Genomic DNA, 8,975 nt, shown 5'->3' on the forward strand with positions numbered 1-8,975 from the left:
CGTGCGATCGAAAGCCTTGGCGTCACTTAGCTGAATTTGCATACGCTGGGAGCGAGCGGCCGCATCTAGCGAACAGGTCTGAATCAGGTCCTAAGTCCCTAACTTGTTCTGCTATTAGCCTTTATATAATTATAGTTTCAGTTCAGCTATTTTTCTTGATCAGCTTTTCCACTTTCAGCCGTTTTTTATTCTCTTGTTGTATCGTAATGTCCATAAAATACGTGGAGTTGATCAGTGAAGGTAAAATGTATGATATAATACTATGTCTTGCACAAGCACAGTGTGAGCTGAAGGGAGGCCCCGCCCACTCCCTCCCCTCACAGCCATCACATCAACTAAGATATAACTATATGCTTCTGTATATTATCTTATATTCATCCCTGGGATCACTGGACAACTGGTGTATAGCTGTGGTGGGGGCACAAATTACTGCTGAAAATTCAGGCTCTTCCCTGATTGGTTACCATCAGGGCTCAGGGCCTGTTCAGCACGGAACGCAAGTCTGCATACGCACGCACCCGGCCGCTGCAAAACTATGCTAATGAACGCAATCGTAATGACACCGCAGCACAAGAACCAGGCGCCCACCACTACATAATGCCGCCCACTTCCCTTTACTCACATCGGCAATACCTCGCTAGACAGCGAAAACATCAGTAACATCAAGGACCATAGGAACCCATTAGCATAACAGTGGTTCACCTGACCTCATCTAGAGCTCTGGCTGCATCTTAGGTCACAGGGGCTTAATTATGCACGCCCCTGTAACGGCGTTCAAACGCAATGGTACGCTTGCATTTCTGTGACCACCCCCCCATCACCACCCCCACACAGTCACTTCCTGTTAATCACTTTATGAGGGGACTGCGTGCTCACTGAGATCGCTTCCCAATAGCAGTGGCCGGTTCATGTGCAGAACGCAAACATCGGCCGGGTGCATGAGAATTCGTGGCTGCGTTCCTTGCTGTATCAGGCCCTCAGTTATTTTCAAGGGATGGATGGAGCCAGGCACGCTGTTATGGTGACCGGTAACCGTTTTTAGTTTTCCTTTTATCATCTGCAATATTTTCCGCATGGTTTGCCACAGCTGGGGATTCTTAGAAAAAAGAGTGGAACCATCTATGGGGACCCGGCCACTACCTTCATAAGTATCTGCCCAGGATCCCCATGCCTTCAGTGCCAACTGGCACCAGACCGTGCACTAGAGACATAGCAACAAAGGGAGTGGCTGCCCTCTATCAAGCTTCATACTTATAGTCAGTCCCAGGCCTGCATTGGAGATAATGGTGGCAGAGTCCCTGGCGCCTTCGAGGAGGTTCATGGGATCTCCCACCACTTGGCTGCCGCAGTAGGCAAATGAGAGGGAGCAGGGGCTGACATCAGGGTGGTAGCATTGATTTTGCTTTGCAATAGGCACCCCTCCTGCACAGCAGCTTTCCTTGCTGGCAAGTCCGCCCAAAAAATCTCAGACACCCTGAGGTGCATGGTCTAGTGCTGATTTTCTCCTCCTTAGAATGGATGTTGGATTCTTGCCTCTACATCTAGGCCAAAGAAGCTTCAGCTTCCAGGGGTCCTACAGATCTGGGAGGTTCTGCCTCAGAATTATAGACTTCTCTTCCCTGGGGGAGCGTGAGTTTCCTGATCCATAGCTTTTCTCGCTCACTGTTGAGGACCCCGGTAGTGTGCAGGGAGTGGAGGCATTAATGAGTGCTTTCCAGCAGGTTATATGTATACCTGCACTGTACATTTTCACCCTTGTGTATAAAGGATTCTTCTGTACTCACTCAGATCTTTTCATTCTGTCTAGCAGAGTTCTTGGTATCGTTAATCTGCACATGCTGATGGTATGGGAGCCTTGTGGCCTGGGTCCATAACCTTTTGGCAGACCCTATAGATGGTAAAGGTGGCAGTGGTGTGTGATGGAGGTTAGTTCCCATGGTAGATTACTTAACCAGGTATTAGGTTTATTAGCCAGGCAGGACAGGTTTACAGGAAAATATTCACAAATACGGGGCCTGATTCACTACCACTCAAATACAATATAAATAATGGGATTTTGGTACCTACCGGTAAATCCTTTTCTCTGATTCCACAGGGGACACTGGAGGTGCTTACGCTGGGGTATAGAGGCGTGGATAGCTGGAGCTGGCACTTTAAAATTTAGAAGTGTGAAGCTCCTCCCCCTCTATGCCCCACCAGCCCTCAGTTTAGAAAATGAAGACCGAGAGGAGGTGGAGAACAAGCAGAGTGAAAGGAGAGAAGAACACACAATAACTAAATCATACAACATACAGAACAAAACCGAACAAGGCAGGCATAGAGCGCAGAGGTGGGCGTCCAGTGTCCCCTGTGGAATCAGAGAAAAGGATTTACCGGTAGGTACCAAAATCCCATTTTCTCTTTCATCCACTAGGGGACACTGGAGGTGCTTACGCTGGGGACGTCCCAAAGTTATCCCCACGGGTGGGAGTGCTCTGTGGCGCCTGCAGAACAAGGCGGCCAAAATGGGACGCCGAAGAAGCAAACATATCAAATTTGTAAAACTTGACAAACGTGTGAACTGAAGACCAAGTGGCCGCACAACACAATTGTGACGTAGATGCTCCTCTACCGGCCGCCCATGACGCACCCACAGAACGTGTGGAACGAGCCAAAATTGACGAAGGAGGCCGACGGTTAGCACTAACATAAGCTTGATGAATAGTTAGCCGGATCCAACGTGCTAAAGTCTGCTTAGACGCTGGCCAACCCCTCCGAACTGCATCATAGAGGACAAAAAGCGACTCCGACTTACGAAGGTGCGGAGAGCCCTAACCACATCCAAGGTAGAAGAACCAGAGTCCTCCACAAATGCTGGTACCACAATAGGCTGATTGATATGGAAAGCCGACACGACCTTAGGAAGGAAGGCAGCTATCGTCCGGAGTCCCGCTCTATCCGCATGAAACACTAGGTAAGGAGGTTTATAGGAAAGAGCCCCCAATTCCGAAACCCTACGAGCCGAAGCGAGAGCCAGGAGGATTACCGTCTTCCAAGATAGGTACTTAAGATCAACCTCCTCCAAAGGTTCAAACATGGGCGACTGAAGGAACAGAAGAACTAGATTAAGATCCCAGGGATCAATTGGATGTACAAAAGGAGGTTGCACACGCAAGCCCCCTTGAAGAAACGTCTGTACCTCAGGAATGAGGGCCAATTTCCTTTGAAAGAAAATGGAAAGGGCAGAAACTTGCACCTTTAATGTTCCCAGACGAAGGCCAGAATCCAGACCCGTCTGAAGGAAAAGCAGAAACCGGGATAAGCGAAAAGTCCTAGATGGAATATCCCGACTGGAACACCATGAGATATAAGCACGCCAGATGCGATGATAATGCGCAGCCGAAACTGGCTTCCTGGCACGTAGCATGGTGGGAATAACCGCGTCTGGGATACCTCTACGTCTTAGGATATCAGTTTCAAGAGCCACCCCGTTAAACGTAGTTGCGCTAAGTTGGGGTGTATGAAAGGGCCCTGCTGTAGAAGATCCGGGCGCAGAGGAAGGGGCCACGGATCGTCTGATAATAGGGACCGAAGGTCCGAGAACCAACTTCTCCGAGGCCAGTTCGGGGCCACGAGAATTACCGAGGCTGACTCCTGTTTTATTCTTTTTAGAAGACGAGGAAGAAGTGGAATCGGAGGGAAAAGGTAAATGAAGTCGTAGGTCCATGGACTTGTCAGAGCGTCTACTGCTTCCGCCTGTGGATCTCGAGTTCTTGACACGTATACTGGAAGCTGACGATTCAATCGTGACGCCATGAGATCCACCTGAGGACATCCCCATCGAAGTATCAGCGCGTTGAACACGTCTGGATGAAGCTTCCATTCCCCCGGGATGGACATCCTGTCGATTTAGGTAATCTGCTTCCCAGTTGTCCACACCCGGAATGAATACCGCTGACAGGATTATTGACTGATACTCAGCCCATCGGAGGATCCAAGTTACCTCTCGCATAGCCATGCGACTCCGAGTCCCTCTCTGGCGGTTGATGTAAATGACAGCCGTCACGTTGTCGGACTGAACTCTTACCGGACGAGCCTTTAGCAACTCTGTTGCCTCTATCAGAGCATTGTAAATCGCTCTGAGTTCCAACACATTTATGGGCCACTTCTGTTCTAGAGGGGACCATCGACCTTGAAAGTGATAATCGAGGACCACTGCGCCCCATCCTCGAAGGCTGGCATCTGTGGTTATGATGATCCAGTCCCACATTCCGAACCGTTTTCCCGCTAACAGATTTCTGGATTGTGTCCACCAAAGAAGGGCTACTCTGGTAACCGGGCTCGGACGGATCTGTCGATGTAGGAACAGATGAGACCCTGACCCCTGTGCTAGCAGGTCCAACTGAAACACCCTGGAGTGGAACCGGCCGAACTGTAGTGCCTCGAAAGCAGCTACCATTTTCCCCAAGAGACGCAGACAAAGAAGCATTGACACAGTCTTTGTTTTGAGGACCAGCTGAACTAACACTTGGATATCCTTGGCCTTGTCTGTTGGAAGAAAAATCCTCTGAGATTTCGTATCCAATATCATGCCCAGAAATAAAAGTTTCTGGGACGGATTGAGATTCGACTTCTTGAAGTTGATTATCCAACCATGTTGGATTAGAATGTGATATGTCAGTAAGGCATGATCTAATAGAAGAGGCACCGATGGAGCCTTGAGTAACAGATCGTCCAAATAAGGTATTATGGGCCTGATTCAGAGCCGGACGCAAGTGGCTGCTCGTTCGCTCCGAGCGATGTTTGCCCAACTGCGCATGCGTACGGATCATAATACGCATGCGCGAACCAGTCATTGCGGCCGAAAATCGTTTGTTCACTAAATTGCGAATGCCTGCTATTTTGAGTGACAGAATGAGGCGTTTGTGGGTGGTAACAGGGGAAGGTGCTTGAAAATGGGGAGTGGAGATCCGAACGCAGGCGTGCTTAAAGGTCAAAACGGGCGTTTTATGGGTGTGCATAATTAATACAGCAGCGTCATTGACCATGTCACTGGGTTATTTTATAGCCAGAACTGCTCGCAAAATTGTGGTAGCAAAAACCAACCCCAAGAATAGCGAGCAGTTCATACCCTGGTCGATGTACTCGATTAATCTAATAAATAGCGGAAATGACGTAGGATGCGAGTGGCCAGGGGGCGTTTTTTTCTAAATTACGTTCTCATGTTTTGTTCGCTCGTTCAGACATAGAGGCGTGAACAGACCGCAAAGAGCGAACGGTTCATTTAAATAGCCAGCCCCTTTTCCTGAACGAACGTCCGCAAATTGCGAACGGCTCTGAATCAGGCCCTATGTTCACTCCTGATGACCGAAGGAGAGCGATCATGACTGACATGAGTTTGGTGAAGATGCGGGGAGCCGAAGATAACCCGAACGGCAATGCCCGAAATTGATAATGATCCTTCAAAATGGCGAAACGCAGAAAAGTCTGGTGTGGTTCCCAAATGGGAACATGGAGATATGCGTCCTTGATATCCAGGGATAATAGGAACTCCCCTGGTTCCAAGCTCGCTATTACTGACCTTAGAGACTCCATCTTGAAATGATACATCTTCAGATACCGGTTCAAAGACTTTAGGTTTAAGATGGGCCTGACCGAGCCATCTGGCTTGGGTACTACAAACAGGTTTGAGTAAAACCCCATACCTCGTTGAAGTTCCGGAACTGGAACTATCACAGAAGATACTACTAGAGACTGGATAGCCTCCTGTAGAACCTTGGCTCTTTCTGCCTGTATTGGCAGACTTGTAGTGAAGAACCGATGTGGAGGGGAGGTCTCGAAATCTATTCGGTACCCCAGGGTAATTAGTCTTCGGATCCATGGTTCTGTAGAAGTCTGGTTCCAAACTTGTTGAAATCTTTGCAGGTGGCCTTCCACTGCAGATGGTCCCAGATGGGACGGAAGACCGTCATGCCACTTGTTTCTCAGCTGGTTTAGGCTCTGGTCTACGAGCAACTGTGTGTGGACGACCTCTACCTCTGCCACCTCTTGGTTGCGAGGGCGCACCTCTGGTCCTACCACGAAAGGAATGTGGCGCCCGAAAGGAATTAAACGAAGGTCCAGAGTAAATTCTTCTGGGAGCCGGTGCAGCTGACGGGAGGAAGGGAGACTTACCCCCTGTGGCTTGGGATATCCATCTGTCTAATTCCAGGCCGAACAGCATGTCGCCAGTGAATGGTAGACTTTCCACCGCACGTTTGGATTTTGCGTCAGCTTGCCAAGCGCGTAGTCAGAGGGCTGTGCGGGCTGAAATCACCGAAGCAGATATGCGAGCACTAATCTGACTGATATCCTTTGAAGCTTGTCCCATGTAAACTGCAGATTCACGGATGTGTTCTGCTAGTAGACGTAACTCTGCTCTGGAATTACCTGAGTCCAATCCTGTAATCAATTGATCGGCTCAGGAAACCACCGCCTTGTTAACCCAAGCGGTAACAAGTGTGGGCCTGAGTTGAGCACCTGCTGCGGTATAAATAGATCTTAGCGTTGTCTCCAACTTACGATCCGACAGATCTTTTAGAACTGTAGCTCCTGGTACTGGGAGTGCTGTTTTCTTTGAGAGACGGGAGACAGACGCATCTACTGGAGGAGGGGTTTCCCACTTCTCCATCATGGATGAAGGAAAAGGGTAACTAGATGAAAACCGGCGCGGAATCTGGAACCTCTTATCCGGCTGTTTCCAAGCAACCGAGAGCTGTTGCTGAAGCTGCTGCAAGAACAGAAAAATTGCAGTGCTCTACGGTTGTTCATTAAATAATTCAAACTCCTGTGATGGAGGAATTATATCCTCTGGTAAATTCAGGGTCTTTCTGACCGCCAATATTAAAGATTCCACCCCAGGAGAGGTGGACTCTAACTCCTGAGGTGTGTCGTCTTGTAATGGAACCTCCAATTCCCCATCTTCGCTATCCTCCATAGTAAGGAGTTCTTCCTCCAACTCCTCTGACTGGAGAACAGTCGTCAGAGTACGCTTCGGTCTCTGGTAGGAAGTGGAGGGTGCGGATGTTGCTGTGCCCATAACCTGTACCAAGGTGTCTAGAGACTTAGTTAGCCACGCCACCCAGGGAGGTTGAAACTTACGTGCCTCAGCTAACTCTGACGTTAAGTCTGACATAACTCCTACCATGTAAGCGGCCCATGGCGGAGCAACTGAGTCAGAAATAGCCATCGGTGGATCAATTGTTATACAAGCATCACATAACGTGGACCCAGTGGCATGCGGCTTAGATAGTTTGTGGTTACATTTAGAACAGACAAACATCTTTTGAGCCGCTTTTGTTTTGTTTGACATTGATAAACAACAGTCACCCAGACACACAGCAGTGATGAGAAATAAAACAGAAGGCTGGTTGGGACACAGAGGAAGAGGTACCCCCTCCCACAGATAAGATTCCCTGCACTGACACCCCAGTGTTACTCACAGCCTCTTGCCAGGGATGTAGACAGGAGAATCAGCCTTCAGCATGTGCCTGCACACTACCTGTGGTGGAGAGATGCAGGCAAACAACAGGTTAAACGCAGCCCCCACGCTGCTCTAACAGCAACTGCCGCATTAATTAGACCAGGGAGCCCGCGCTATTAGGCTCCTCCCCCTTTATCCTCAAGTCCGAGGGACTGTAAAATGGCCACCACGCTGTTATCCCCTCCCCCCCTGTGCTAGCCCCGCTGAGAAGGAGCCGCTAGTCGCGCTCATCAGTGGGGAGAGGGGAGAAGCATAAATCATTTAGCAGCGCTTCTAGCGCTCTCTGAAACCAGCGCTGGCAGCGGGGCAGTAGTCGGGGAAAGTGCATGTGATCATACTCACTGCGCTCCCCTCAGGACGGCTCCTCTGTATTAACAGCACTTCTCCTCACAGCTTCTTCCTGGAGGCAGTCTGTGCTGTGTGTGCTGGCGTTAAGGAGCTGTCAGTAGCTTTTAGTTTAAGCACTGCACACTCCTTCCATATTAACCCATGAGGTTAACAGGTCGCCAGGTACCCGGACCCCACCTTTAGAGAGGTGGCGAAGGGTACCTCAAAAACAATGTAAAAGATGTTCTAAATAATAAAACAAAAATAAATAAATGTTAAATAAAAGAAATAAAATAAGTGACTTGCTGGAGCACAACAGGTTGTGACCAGCTCCGTAGGCACATTTTCTAAACTGAGGGCTGGTGGGGCATAGAGGGGGAGGAGCTTCACACTTCTAAATTTTAAAGTGCCAGCTCCAGCTATCCACGCCTCTATTCCCCAGCGTAAGCACCTCCAGTGTCCCCTAGTGGATGAAAGAGAAATATAATTTACCAGGAACAGACAAGGCAAGACATGCAGACTGGTTACAGGGCTGGTTTGGCCGCTATGCTGGCAGGGTTTCTCTTCTCTCCCATTTTCTTTTTTCGCTCCCGGGATGGTTAAAAAAAAAATTAAAATCCCCGGCGGCAACTGCAGGAGGAGAGGACCCACTCAGATCAGAGAGGCGGCGCCGGGGGAGAGATGATGACCAGAGGCCGGACCGCCTCCTTCTCCCTCCTCATTACGGCCCACGGCTGCCCGTGTACTATAATGAGAGTTTGACTTATTATTAGTACCCGTCTGGTGCGGCTGGCTGCGGGCCCTGGTGCTAGGCTGAAGGCATCTTATGGAGCAGCATTGTTGTAAAGTATACGTGGCCTATCCCTATAATAGCCCTAACCTCCCTCCAATGCTTAACCCTAATCCTCCCATCCCGCAGCCTAACCTTAATATCGACATTTTGAGACGTCGACATGTTGCTTGTGAACATTTTAACAATGTCAATGTTGTGGTGTCAACATAATGAATGTTGACATTGTTAAAGTTGATCTAATGGCTAGATCCCGGGCTGTGCAACTGTCCATGGTGCAAGGTAATGGTGGTGATTTTGGTGGAAGCTGGCTCTGGGGTGTATGGCAGATTCAGAAGCTCTCTGTTTAGTCAGGCG

At 49.2% G+C, this 8,975-nt stretch overlaps 1 pseudogene; it reads right to left on the reverse strand.

The window, feature by feature from the left end:
* The window catches only part of LOC148481662 (uncharacterized), a 51,395-nt pseudogene extending 44,065 nt beyond the window's left edge, over positions 1-7,330 (reverse strand).
* Positions 7,331-8,975: the final 1,645 nt, after the last annotated feature.

The sequence above is a fragment of the Taudactylus pleione genome, unplaced genomic scaffold, assembly GCF_031769625.1.
Source record: "Taudactylus pleione unplaced genomic scaffold, aTauple2 ptg000571l, whole genome shotgun sequence".
NCBI lineage: Eukaryota > Metazoa > Chordata > Amphibia > Anura > Myobatrachidae > Taudactylus > Taudactylus pleione.